The following is a 14399-nucleotide window of genomic DNA, read 5'->3' as shown; positions in this document are numbered from 1 at the left end:
TTTATTTTGACCAGTGATGCTGCTTGCTTATTCAAAGCTGTAGGGTTTTTTTGATTTGGCCTTGTTTGTATAAGGGCTGTATTTTCATTGACTAAGATGGGGTGTGGTAGAGGAATTACCAGGAGTTGGACCTTGTTATAATCAGCTGCTAGGCCTTGGGCTTACGTTTTGGTTTGTAGAAAATCTTAGACTGAAGTGTAAAAAGTACTGATCAGTTGAGTAAGATGGACTCTAAGGTGAAATCTTACAACAAAGCATGATTAAAAATGTCCTATCTTGTATCAACTTTTAAGTGTAAAGAAACCATATGTGAATTTGGCTCTGGATATCATATGAGCAGAGTATTCACTTACCAGTACACCATGAGTGAAAACACATCTTGGGGTCCTTATTTGAATTGTTAATGGCACCATCTAATGTTGCCTTCTTGTCAGAAAACTCATGATGTTCTTCTAATTCTGAAACTTAAGCTATGAGAATTCTTTATTTTTTACATCTAGTGTCCTTTTCATAAAATATCAAAGCAGAGAATACAAAATGTTTGTAGTTAAGCTAGGCATGCTAAGAATCTTTAAATTTCTACTGGAGTTTTGGTAGAGTCATCTCCAGTTCTTGCCATGCAACCATGCATGCTCAGGCTCACAGAGTATGGACAGCTTTGAAAAGTTAAAGTGCAAAGGTTAGTGATTATCACTTCATCATTTAAATGTTGATAGCTCTTTGCACATAGCATTCTTGTTTTTAAGTGAATTCCTTGAGTCTTACGTATAATGCAGTGTATGAGACTAAAAAAGAAGGGAGAAAATAAGTTTGTTCTCTTGCTGTTTAGCTGAGCAATTACTTGGTCATGTACAGTTAGTAACTCCACTTGTTTATTGCCTCTTTGTAAACTGATGATGCTCTTCAGACCACTTTATAACCACAAAAATATTTGAGTCTTCTTTTTTAGAATGCGTCAGGGCAGGCTTTTCTTTTTTTAAATACACTATATGCTTTTTTGGAGTACAATAACTAAGTTTTTAAAGCTCTGAGGAGAAAACTCTGCCACAAATTAGAAAAAGCTACATCTCCCTGTATCTTTTTCATAAGGCACAGCCAAAGGTAGCTACTGCTGTCTTTAAAAATGTTTTCTTGTTCTTCAAAATCTGTTTCTCCATCTTCTCTAAAAGCATCACCAAAAAAAAATTACGGATTGCGCCTAGAGGTAAGTGGACTTACCAGCCAAGGTGGGCCATCTTCTAGAGACTGTGTTGAATGTCCTGCCAACAATCCAACTTCTGCCAACAGCTGTCTTACTGAGGGAATTAAGAGTTTGTATGCTTCTCCCATCTCTAAGCTTTTCTGCTAGAAAAGCTCAAAAAAAATCAAGTCTGGTCTTTCATGGGTACACTTAAATTCCTATGGAATAGCAGCAGTGATTCCCCTATGGAAGGGAGACTTTTTTCCCCCTCTCCCTGGAGAAACTGTCATCACTAATGAGTCACTGAAGATGTATTTGTGTGCTAAAATGGATTTTTGAATCTTTGACTAAAGCAATTGTAGCTTTCAGAGTAGGAAGCCGCTAAGCATTATTGTAAATATTTGTGTGCTGCCATATGATAGTGCAGTTACGTATTTAGTTCAGATTTATTCCAGTCCATAATCAGTTTTTAAGAAATATTATTCAGCTAGCTTAGTTTATCATGTTAGCATATGTTTGCAAGAAATGAGCTGCCAAATAAGCCATTATGAGCTCCTCAAGGAGAGGACCTATTATGTCTGCCTCTTTAACACAACTCCAGATGTTGTCTTGCCAAGATTCAAATTTCCTTGGGCCTAGATGCCTTTCCCAAAATATAAGTAATTTGCCCCTCCCATACTTTAAAAAAACTTATTTTTTGAATTTAAAAATAAAAAACACTTATTTTTTAAAGATTTTTCTATTTTCATGTCCTCCTTTATAAACCTCTAGCAAAACATACCCGGGGAAATGAATTCAACATATTTAAATTGCAATAGTTAGAGTGTATTTAAAAAAAAAAAAGACTTAATGCTGGCAATACAAGGCCAAATAAATAGAGCTTTAAAGTCTCAACATAAGAAGACCTAAGAGTATCTTGTAAGTTAAAGATTTCACTTTCCTTTTGGTCTTTTCTAATGTGTACATCTATAAGCTATGTCTGAATGATTTTTTTTCTCCCTGTTCGTGATTGTGGCCTATTATGACTGCTTTTACATGAGGAATGCTTCCCTGTGCCAAATGCAGTGTTATTTGTGAGGAAAAATGAAATGTTGAGATTTCTGGTAAGTGTGTGTGCATAATAGGTAAGGTGCTTCTTTTAAAGGAACTTAGTCTCCACTTGCCCACAAGGTTGTGGAGTCTCCATCCTTGGAGATGTTTGGAGTGCACACGGCCCTGGGTGACCTGCTCAGGACCAGATAACTTCCAGAGGTCCCTTCTGACCTGGATCACTCTGAGTCAGTTTATGCTATCATTTTCAACTGGTGTTTTTTTATCTGGGGGAGGTGGGGGGAGAGTAGTGTCCTTGCTGTCAGATAACAATTGCTGATCGGTAGATCATTTTTAATAACTCAGGAACTGATGAATTTTCCTTTTATATAAAGCACATAGTCTTGTGAAAACTTAAAGGTTGTTCAATTAAAACTGCTTCTGCCGAACTTCCTAAGGATATGCAGTCCTGCAAAGTAGCAACCGGGCACAAATTTGATGGTTTAATTTCTTGTGTCTCCTGTGTTTCATTGACTTCAGAGTAGTGGAGTCCTTTTGGGCTGAACTGTGAAACTGCCACCATGTGGCAGACGATTAAAGTGCATTATCCTCCCAGCTTCCTGCTGAAAATTGCCTGCCTCCAACGACAGGCCAAATGTCTGCTAGAGCTCTGCTTCGATGAGGCATGAGAATGGGCGTTGGAGCAACCTTCCAAGAGGTGAAGTTCTGGTTAGAAGCTGCTAAGCTCTTCTGTGTCCAGGGCAGACCTGCCTGGTTAATGTTCCAGTATACTGATAGCTAATACTGTTAGTATTAGGAAGAGATGGTCTTGAAGAACTTGTTAAAAAAATAAGTGGTGGGTGAGTGGTGAAACGGGCACAGGAAGTGATGGGAGCTTGCCCACCGCTGCTCGAGTCCTCAGCCGCAGTGACTGTGTAGCTCAGCCTGGGTTAGCAGTGGCTTCTGCGTGTCATGCTCTACTGGCCCAATGGTGGCTCGTGGGATATCAAAAAGGGCAATTTTACAATTCTGCCTGCCTGCTGCATCACTTGCAGCTAAATAAACAAATGACTTATGTTTCTTCCCGCATAAAGGCATAATGTGCTATTGCAGAGAAGAATCCTCCGCTGTTTTTAAGCCATAGTTTGGTAAGTGGCTTAGGCTCAGTGGAGGTGTCTCTGTAGGTCCAAGTATCGCAGAGGGATTTTACAGGGGTGAGACTGATGCGTTTAATATTAAAGCACCTATGAGTTTCTCAAAGCTTTAAAGGAATGCAAAGAGCCATTGGGATTATTTAACTGCCATGTCCAATCCCTTTACCTCATTTAAAAGCCAATCATTCAGTAAGCAAAAATAGTCACTCGGGGTCATTCTTGCTGAAGATTTTGAAATGCTTCTTTGTAAAACAAACTGTCTAGAGTCAGATAATGACTAGGAATTAGAAAGATGACACTGGAGTGTGGCTCTGAAGTGCTTCTGCTGGAACTGTGCAGAGTACCTCATTGCTTACAGGAAAAAAGTGCTTCTCTGACTACAGAAATGAAGCTTTGGCCTGAGGAATTTGTAGTGTATTACAGATCAGATTCCCGGCCATTCAGTGGCTGTTGCTGGCCAGTGCGTGCAGCGCTTCCCCATTGCGGTCTGGCAGCAAGGATAGCTCCACTTCCGTTCTCGTGCGCTAGCGGACGGTAGTGCTACTTTCATGCACATATATTGTTTCCTTGCTGCCTCCGCACTAGCGGCTTAAAGTGTAGGTTGTGGCTGGCCTATGCCGAGGGCAAAGTGGAAGAAATGCTTTGCCAGAGACTTCCAGCGAAACCGAGACACCTGTCAGGTTGCTCGGGAAGGAAGTCCAGCTCCTGGTGTGGAGCTGCTGCTAGGGAACAGATGCAGGCAACGTTTACAGTTGTTTTCTTCAAAAGCTCATGGTTGGTAAAAATCACAGTCCAGATGCAGAGAGAGAATGGGGTATAGTCTGTCAAAAACAAAATAAAAGATTATACAGTAGAATTTTTTGCAATTTCAGTCTTGTTAGTATGGCTGTAGCTGTTTGCCAAGTTAACACAATACCTGCCCAAAAGTGGAGAAGGGGAGCTAGCCCAACCTTGTTTGCTTTAGCTCCAGTATCTGCTATTCCCAACTTACCTGACAAGCTCTCACAGGACTGAATAAGGATCTCTCAGAGGAACGTAAAGAGGCTGCCGGAGGCCATCACCTTGAACTTGCCCTTTCAAGTGTTATCTCTAAATATGGCCCCTTAGAGCAATCCAGCTGGCAACCTCTAGGTAAGTTCATCTCTATCACAGATAAAACCACTGTCAAGTGGAGCCAGATCTTCAGCTGGTTCGTGGAGCTGTGCCAATTTCCACTACTTGGGAGCGTGAATCAGAAACGAGTTTTTTCACATGGCAAAGACTCGCAGCAGAGAGGCAGCAGCAAAGAGGGCACCTCCAGCAATGTGCAGACTGTAGCTGTCACTAATATTTACAATGCAAAAGTAGAGAAGGAGGAGAAAATCCAATACGGGGACAACGCGCCCCATAAATCCCCCATGGTGGTGGAGCCCTTGATCTTCAGGAGTCTTCTGCCAGTGCTTTCATTCAACAGTGCTGTGATCTAACTGCTGCCTTTCTGTCCTTGGCAGCAGTGCCTCAGCTCCGGCTCTTACCTGTTAGAGACAGTCTGACTACTGGTGAGTTGTAACTGCTATTTCTTGCACCTGGTTCTGAAAAGAATGCATAAATAATACTTAACTAGGTGAGAAAAGATGAAATGCCATGGACTGCTCAAGGAAAGGAATCCTGGCTCTCCTGACCGCTGCAGCAGTTTTGCTGCTTGTTTCGTGTTTTATCCCAGATTTTATTCTGGTGTGCGACACCCAGTGAGTTGTGCTGATGGCCGTGCTGTTCAGTGCAGCGGTAGAACATGACTGCTTGCATGCTCATCAGTGTGCTTGCTTCCTAAAAGCGCTTTTGCCTTTTAGTGCCTCAGTTTACTCCTCTGTGCAGTTGAAGGGGAATTGTTGCTTTGGTAGCTGATGGGCTTTACAATAATGAGAACAGACCTATGGAGCAGAAATGCTCCCTTCATTTAGTAGCTGTTTTTGTATCCTTACAACGGAGCTGCCATCTGCCCTTTGTGAAAATCAAAATATATCTTGATAGTTTGCTTTCCTACTTCTTTAGCCCCTGAAAGCAACTTTTCGGGCCCCTGAAACTAAAGCTGTTGCTTTTTGTTAATCCTGTATATTCCATATATTTAACTTTGAAATAAATCAGTAGAGTTGATACAAATCTCTCACAATTGTTACTTTACTGTACAAGAATAACTTGCATGTCTTGTCCAAAGTTAACTATTTCCAGATAGCTGTAAAACAGATGACGAGGCGACTGAGAGTGCTTTTCAGGTGGTTTGACTTCCCTAGAGAGACTCCTGCCCTCGCTGCAGGGCTAGCTGCCGCTCGGCGTGTGGGCAGGCGTGCAGCTCTGCCGGAAAGGTGCAGATGTTCCTGTCTGCTGTGTGTGTGTTCATCTACTGAGTCGCTGTTAGCTCATCCCTTGCGTGGCAGGGAATGTTGTTGGCCGTGTCGCATACGCGGAGGGCACAAGCGCGGAGATGAGCAGGGAGCAGGTACGGTTTGTGGTAGAGGTCCAGCCCCGCTGGATGAGGTCCAGGCTGGCGTCCGAGTTGCAGGAGTGAGAGGAATGAGATGGTGGCTGAGTGATACTGTGTGTTTGCCGCTTCTGAAGCCAGCATCTAGCTCTGAATTTTATTTTTGCAGGTGTATTGTTTCTGGTATATCTGCCGGAGTGATGTTGCAAATTAAATGACGTTATTTTCTTTCTCTCTTTTTCTCTGAATTTTGTTTCCGTACAGGACACAATCAAGCAATGAAAGATGGGAAAAGAGAGTCAATATTCATTGACGGTAAAATGTTAATGCTCCTTCAAAATGAGTTGTGGAATAAATGACTGACTTCCCTGGTGGCACCAGGACCGGGAGAAATGGAGTCCTATGGACTAATTCCAGCTGTTACTGTGATCTGCTCCTGTGTCAGGGCAGGATTTTGGGGTGAAGCTGCAGAGCAGAGGGCCAGCTTCCCCTGCGCATGTGCATGTGCGCAGGAGACGGGGGGATCCTGCCTGTCCTTACTTGTGTCCGTCTCCCTGCAGGTGGGCACGGCGTATCCGTCCAGCTCCCTGCCTGCACTCGGGATCCTGGCGCAGCCTGTGTGGACGCCGGCCGGCCGGCCAGCGCTCTGATCTGCCGTTAGCTGTGGTAACGAGGTAAATAGTATGGCAATGCTTCCGACTTTCTCTTCTAGCTGCTTGAGAGCTGAAGTAGGGCTCCAGGACGAGGTTGTTTCACTGGACCGTTGGAAGCTCTGGCAAAACACCCGGGACCGCGTAGCTGCGCAGTGCCAGCCGGGCACCGGGGCCGCGGGGACGGTCCGGCCCGGCCCCCCCCCCCCCCCCGGGGCGCGCGGGTCCCACCCCAGGCCCTGTCCCAGCGGGGGTGTCAGCGCCGCTGTTGCGGAAGGGCAGCGGGGCTCCCCGCTGGCTCCGGGTGGCCTCGGACACCACGTGCCGTCCGCGCCCCGCGGCTGCGCAGGGGCTTTCCCGGCCGAGCTCCCGGACGCGCCGGCTCCCAGCTGCAGCGATCCGGGCACAGTCCTGAGGACGCGCGTGATGAGCGCTGGTGTGCCACGCAAAACGCAGGGAAAGACTTCCAGGAGCAGGATCAATTCCCGCATGGTCCTACTGAAGCAGAAGCAGGTCTTTGCTCCCTTACGCAAGGACCTGAACCGGCTCACGGGGCTCCAGGCCTGCAGACACAACCGGTACCGCGGGGAAAGGCATTGCTCCGCGGCTCTTCCTGGCGCCCGGGCAGCGAAGCCACCCTGGCCGCCGGCTCCTCTCCCACGGTGCCGCCGGGGGCAGCCGCAGCCGGCCCTGAGCCCCCGCGGCGCCCCTGCCCCGGCTCTGCCGTCCGCGGCTGTGGCTTTCTTGCGTTTTGGCGGATGAAGAGCATGTGAGCAGCGCCGTCCGTGGGGGGAACGGGCCACCGAGGGAGAGAAGTGCCTCTGCGGAGCCGGGGCAAAAGGTGTAGAGCTACCGGAACGGGTAAAGTGATTTTAAGGTCTGGGCCTGACCCGCAAAAGGTAACGCAGAAGAGCAGGCCTCGCTTTTTCAGGCTGTCCTCTCCGCCCGGTGGTGTAGCCCTCCTGGTCGCGCCAAGGGTGGCTTGCCGCTGCAGTGACGGAGAAGCAGGTGGGAACGGCGGCGGAGGCTGCCCCCCTGCTCTCTGCTGCCTGCTCTCGCGGAACGTCTTAGCGGGAGCGGAGCAGTTTAACTGCGAGGTGCTTTTCTACCGTTTGGCTCGTTTATGAAGCACTAAGAAATCCTTTGACTCACACTGCGCACCTTTCGTTCAGGCTTCCAGTTTTTTTAAAGATTGAGGATTTCAAATAGGGTTTACCTGGGTATAAAAAGCCGATTGCTCCTTGAACGCGCGGTGCAGCGTGCGCACTGGTGTTGCTCCTTGCTCTGTTGGCCCCGGCAGCCGGACGGGCCGCGCTGGACCGGCGACCCGGGTCTGGCCACGCTCCGGCTGCGCTGCGTCTGCGAGCGCGTTCCCTGAACCGTGCTGCCATCTAGGGTGCAAGTATGCCAAAACTGCTCTGCAAGCGCAGGAGCACCCACGTTCCTGAAATAGTTTCCACAGTGTTTCCGAGCGTGTTTACCCTCTGCCTGCAGCTCGGCACGGCAGGTTGTGCAGTGACATTCGGGCTGCTGGGGCACAGCAGCACTCGGAGTAACCGTACATCTAATGTGTTATTACAGTATATTATTCCAAGGAAAAAGCTGTGTATAAAACTGCAGAGGAACGTTGTTTTGTGGCTGACACGTTCACGTGGTGCTTGGGAGACCTGGGTTTGGTTTCTGGCTCTGTTGTCTACCCTGAGATCTTAATTGTGGCTTATGGTTTGTCTGTGCAAAACGCTCCTAAGCAGCCCCGGGGACGTGTTTGCGCACCTTACTTAAAGTTCGCTGCTTTTATGTTAACAGTCCTTCTCTGTAGATCCGAGAGGTTTTTACACACGCTTACAGAAAACGCGAGCTAAAGCGAGCTGCAGATCCGTTTGTGCCTGGGCTTCGGGGCATCGTTAGGGAGCAGATGTTCAGCTCGGGCTGAAATCCCTCACTTGAAATCTACACTAATGGCTCTGACCCTGCCTCAAGGACATCAAAGAAAATGGAAAATTGTTTTTAGTTCCAGTTCAGGTGTAACAAATTCCATTTTATGGAGCATTTTCATAGATTATGTTTGTAAAGGCCAGTAAATGGCCTTCTCTTTTCTGCACTAAACTTAGGCCTGTCTGAGTTTACTGAAGTTGCATGACTTTGCCCTAAGCTTGCCTTGGTATGAGTTAGACCCAGGCAAATCCAGCTAGTATTTTACTCAGATTCCTGGTTAAATAAATTTAGATGCAGTCTCAAATTCATTGCTAGCTGGCTGTCTCGGAGGTGAGTGAACAGGAGGTGCCGGGGCTGTTTTGCAGCCCGTTGGTGTAGATGAACGAAGCATTTAATATTCCAGAATCAATACCTATTGCATTTCTTTGCAGTTATGACTGTGACCTTCCTGACTGAAGTAATGGTCTCTGCAAACGCATATGCACTTTGGAGCAGGAAAGGTGACAGCCATAAAGAAGTGAGTAGATTTAACTGCCTTTTTTTAACTGCTTATAGTAGTCACGCCAAGGAAGTGTAGCTGGCTGTGGATTTGCACCCTGCTCCTGCAAATCTCTTCCCTCTCGTGTCCTCCCAGCAGTGCCTCCCACGCTCTCCCCTTGCTCAGGGGTACCTCCAGTTTTCTGCCATCTTCCCCCTTTCCTCCGAAACTGCCTCAACACCCTTTCCTGCCCTCGGTGTCCTCCAGCACCCTGCTGTGTTGGTCTGAAGGTGGCTGCTGCCGGCTGGTTCACGCAGCCCAACATGGGCCATGTTGTTCAGGTTAAAAATATTATTTTGGAGGCCAATTTTGTATCTCTTCCCCGGAGTGGATCTCATGTACGTGCGTGCCACTGAGGGCTCCAAGCCGGCTGTAGGCAGGAGGGGACAGTGCGGAGGGTGAGGGCTGCTCAGCGCCTGCTCTCGGGGTCCTGAGCCACCACCTCCTGCAGGGCTCCTCGCGTCCGGATGGCCTGACTTGCGGGTGCTTTTGAAGCACACTTGCAGGAAGAAAAAACCCCCCACACGTTATTGCTACACTCGTAGTCCAGGTCTGGCTCAGCTCAGTTTGGACAGCGCGGATGTGGTTCATAACTCCTTGGAGCAGGAGTGCGTGCGCGCGTGCCAGATGTCCTCGCGCGACCTTGGCCGGGGCCTCCTGACCGCGGCGCGGTGGTGCCCCCGGCGAGCCGGGGCGGGCAGCTCCCAGACCTGCCCGTGGCAGCGGCCGCCGTCGGCGGGGGCACCGGAGCGGGGTGCCAGCCGGCTGGGGGCAGCCGAGGTGGCTTAGCTGAACATACTTGGATCCCTCTGCTCGGCATCTTGTCTGATTTGCAACCCAAACTGTAGGTATTTCTTCGGTGACTCGTATCGTTTTAACGTGAAGGACCAGGGAGATGGCTTTTTATTTCAGTGTAACGCTTGGAGCAAATCTGCGCGGCGGGCTCGTGCTTGTTTGAAAATACTTTTTGCTTCAGTAGCCCCGTATTGGCTCATATATGGAGTATTTCATTTGGTTCAAAAGACGTTTTTGTCTGTAATGCTCTCATCCATCATTCTTTAAACTACAAAAACCCCGTCAACCTGAAGTTCAGCCTATCTTAAGGCCATGAAAGCATATTTAAAAGTTAATGGTGAAGCTCAGGGCTCTCATGTTCTTTGCTCTTGGGCTTTGTCCCTGTTCCACAGGGAGAAAGCAGAAGGAAGGTGATGGTTTTGTAGATGTGGAGGAGAGGTGTTTCTCTGGATTTTTGTGGCGTTTTGTATGCAGATAATTTCAACACGCTATAGAATAGTGTGTATATAATGTCTGAGACAGTGTACCAAAGTGTCAAGACGAGGTACGTATGCTCATTTGAAGGAAAATTTTATTTGGATTTCAGGCCTGTTGCCTATCAATTCTGCTGAGTTTTGACTTCTTAGAATGCAGACTCTGGCGTATTTTGAATGTGTTCTGGCTGTAGAGAAGACCATTGATTTGGATCTAAAGCCATGTTAAATTTTCAATAGTTTTGCATAGTCTCATGGGAAGCTTTATACAGTTATGCAAGCTGTGCAGGTAACTGTTCCCTCTCACGTATATTTTCTTGTATACAGAATTGATTTTTAGAAGATGCTGCAACCTTTTGCTCTTTTTCTCGTAGTAAATGTTGGGTTGATCAAATCTTGGCCACTAAGTTCAGTAGTGGGGGTGTGATTTAAGAACTGCAAAGCAGAACTGGAGCGACTGTGGCTCTTGCTTCTAACACTGCATTCAACTTAATGGGTCAGATGGGGAGAGCCGTGTGGTTTTACGCTGAGAGTTTGGGTCTCACTCTTTGCTTACAGTCAGTAAATATTAGTAAATACAAGTGTTTACCGATCTGACTAGTTACACTGTTTTATTTCATGTTTTTAGAATGAAAAGAAGTTGAAAGAAAATGCCCTTTCCTCTGAAAAGAAAGCAGAAGAGTCTAGGCACCCAAAAGCCCTCCTGTTGGTAAGTCTCCTGACTTTTCTTTGGCAGTCCCATGTTTCTCCCTTGCCTTCTGCACACGGCAGAGTTCATGCTTTGGTGCAGCCTCGAGGGCTCCTTCCGTTTTCAAGGCTTCTTGCTGGAGACCTTCCTCCTCTCTGAAACACTCTTTCAGAGCCCTGCAGGGCTCGCAGGTAGGTGAGTCAGTTGCTGGAAGAACGTCTAGCTGGCATTTTTCAATGTATTTTCTTTCAAATTCACCTCAAATGAAATTTAAAGCAGTATTGATTTCAGTGTGCTTTGAGCTTGACCTTTTTGTCCATATTTGTTAATGTGGATGTAGCTTTCAGAGATGATTATTAAGTTTAAGTGTTACAGATGGACTGAAATCCATCAGTTATTCTGTGTGTCATTAAATGCTTCCTACTTTTAGGTACTTTAGAGAATTTGGAGGCTAGTAATTCTAGTATGAAAAGATTCTTAAGCATCAATAATATGTATTATACGCTGTATTTTCACTTATACAGTTTATAGAGCTTTTGGGGCCATAAAGAGCTTTAAAGTCAATTGGTTAAACAAAGTCTGTGCCCTACAGAGAGGGAAATTTTTAGCAATCTCCCTTTCACGTGCGCCCCGAGCTTTAAACGGGGGGAGCCGGGGCAGAGCAGCAGCAGAGCTGCCGTGCGGGGAGGCAGCGCGGGCGCCGCGGGCGAGCCAGCTCCCAGAGCGGTCCTCGACCGCGGGCTGCCGCTGCCGTCGCGGGCCGGCCCGCGCGGTTCTGGTGTCACGCTGCTTTCTCTGGCTGGTCTGGCAACGGCGCGCGTCAGTACGGGGAGGCTCCCAGACTTGCGTCTTCCGCTTCAGATTTTACTTTGGCATTGATTCCCCCCCCCCCCAACCCCCGAAATACACAGCGTTATTTCCTCCTCGCACATCTTTCTAGGATCCAGTAGGCCGCAAACGTGGAAGCCTGTTGATGGCCTTTTCCAGAGAGCGTCCCGGCAGGGCTGCTTGTGCTCGCAGGTGCAGCCACAAGTCGTTGCGTATATAAAAACTGCTTGCCAAGCAGTCCGTATCCCACGCTCATCTTGGACTCCAGCCAGCTTATGATATAGAAAAGTCCTTAGTATCTTCCAAAATTAAATATATTTTGGTGCAGCACCCTCTTTGTTTCCTAAAAGCTGCCAAGCTTGTTTTTGGATAAATTTCCCTGTTTCCTGACTAGCTTTCAGCAAATTCCAGAGTTGTTCCTAATTAGTGCTATGTAAATGTATCTTAGGAGCAGGACTGGTGAAACACAACTTCTGTCATTGTAGAAATCCTGGTATATTGATGTTTTGAATGCGAGCATCCAAATTTGGACAAATTAGTTTTGTTCCACAGACTTGTGTTGCAGGAAAAAATTGAAATTGATGTGGAAAATCCGTGTCGGAGAAGCGGTGGGTAACTTGCGGGTGCCACAGCGCGAGTCCTTGGCACGCTCGTCGTGCCCCAGGAGCTCGGCGCCCGGGCTGCCTGCGCTCCCGCTGCGCCGAGGGCTCCCGGCGGCCGGCGGCGCGGCCCCTTCCCCGAACCCCAGGCCGTGGCCCCAGTGGAGCCGCGGCCCCGCCAGCTCCAGCCAGGTCTCTGCTCCCAGACGGAGCTGCTTGTAAACAGGTTTACAGAAAGAAACCGTTGGGAAACTTGGCAGCGGATAACAGAGCAGATGTACTTTTATTTCCAACTTGCAGAACACAAAGCAGAATTACTTCAAAGTACTAAACAGGTTACTACTTTTAAGCTAGGGAGACTGCATGGAAATATTGTTGCCTGCGTATTGGGTAATATTTTGGTGTTTATTTCCTCTGCCATGGCAAGCAAAATTAAGATATCTCATTTAAAAGTTGCCCTTTGCTAACTGCAGCTGGCTCGCCGCTTGCCAGCATCAGTTGCTGGTGATGGTGAGAAAATCCCCCAAGCTAGGCGAATGGCTGGCGAGGTGTTTCCCAGGGCGAGCCGTGTCTGGCGGGTAACCCAGCCCTGCACTTGGGCTGGTCACGCTGGTGCTGTTCCAGCTGCACCAGTTTAGCTTCCGCAAGGCCCAGCCGCCGCAGGAGCGGAGCGTGATGTTCCCCCGTGGTTATCCATGGGTTGGGTCCCCGCAGTGCGGTGGGCAGTAGTGCTAGCAAGGCCATTGCAAATTTTCCAACTGTGAAATGTGCTGAATATGTTCATGCACTGCTTAATTTGTATGCTTTTTGCATTTTCCGTGTTTTCAGTTTATTCGTGTTGTCTTCATTAACCTAGCTAATGAATTATATAAAAGATACAGTTTTAGTATGGCTGAAGCAAAATGACTACTTTTTTATAAGTATAAAAATATGTTTTTATATATAAAAAAATATATGTATATATGTTTTTATATATATAAAAGCAAAAGTTAAAGCACATTATGCATTTAATACAGTCTGCTTAGTTAAAGTTGTGATGTGGTTCCTGTTGCTACAATATCTGGGCATCTCTGTTGTAATTGTTTCAAAATTTCCTTCTGTTTGGAAAGCGAGGAGGGATCTGGGACGCAGGGATTACATGATTGCTCAGGGTAACGCAGGTAATATGTGGCAGAGCCGAGAACTCAGCCCCGATCTCCTGATTTTGAGATATTTGGTCTAAATGCTGAGATAGCCTTTCCCACACAGTTTCCTCTTTCTGTGCATTGCAGAGAAGAAATAACTCCTACCTGCCCATTTCTGTCCTTAAAATGAAGAAGGCTGGTACCGTTCCCAAGTGCTCCATGTCAACCCCATACTGTGCTTTGTGTTTGCTTGTATTTGGAGGATGTGTAATTCTCACTGGGAAAACAGTGTTCTGTTCTGAGGTGTCTATTTGCTTACCCGTGCGTGTGCTTGCCCGGCTGTTCTGAGCTGCCGTGCGAGGCAAAGCACAGCCAGATTTGAGCGTGGTGGTTGTCTTGGGGGCCTGGCAAGGCTGGTGGCAATAAGGGACAGGCTCGGTACAGACAAAGTGAAGTCTCGGGAGAGGCTTGCCTTCCTCCTGACAGCGGCTCCGAGGAGCCGGCAAAAGCTGGGATCGTTCTTGTACGGTGGCACTGAAGGTGACGTGAAAGGAAATGGTAACGAATGAGGATACAAGGGCAGATCAGTAACTAGAAAATCCTACTTAGCTTAGTTAATTTTTGAGAATTTTGGTGTCTTTTTGTCTTTTGAGTTTTGAGCCATTAAATGTCACCTTTTCAAGCATTTCTGTCCAAACACAAGGGATAGAAACCTTTATTGTAATAGTCTTGCAATGGAAATTTTCACATTATAATCTGACTCCAGGAAGGGATGATTCAGAAGTAGAAAAGAAAGTTCACTGTGCTTAATGACATAACGATTCTGTCCTTGCACTCTGGCCTGCCTAACACTTTTGCCCATCCTAAGGCATCTGAGGGATGCTGCCATAGGCAGTATTCCTGTCTTTCACCAGGGAAAGCAGCCTTCCTCCTCGTTCTTCTGATTCC

The 14399-nt window shown here is 47.3% G+C and overlaps 1 long non-coding RNA gene across 1 annotated transcript; it reads left to right on the top strand.

Annotated features, from left to right (window-relative positions):
• Positions 1–6084: 6084 nt before the first annotated feature.
• On the top strand, positions 6085–8909 carry LOC112967442. Its single transcript, XR_003253971.1, has 3 exons — positions 6085–6136; positions 6382–6495; positions 8838–8909. It is a non-coding gene; the product is annotated as an uncharacterized LOC112967442 (long non-coding RNA).
• The last annotated feature ends 5490 nt before the right edge of the window (positions 8910–14399 follow it).

This window comes from Apteryx rowi, unplaced genomic scaffold (genome assembly GCF_003343035.1).
Source record: "Apteryx rowi isolate R43461 unplaced genomic scaffold, aptRow1 scaffold_105, whole genome shotgun sequence".
Classification (NCBI taxonomy): Eukaryota; Metazoa; Chordata; class Aves; order Apterygiformes; family Apterygidae; genus Apteryx; species Apteryx rowi.
This window is presented reverse-complemented; position numbering and strand designations above follow the sequence as displayed.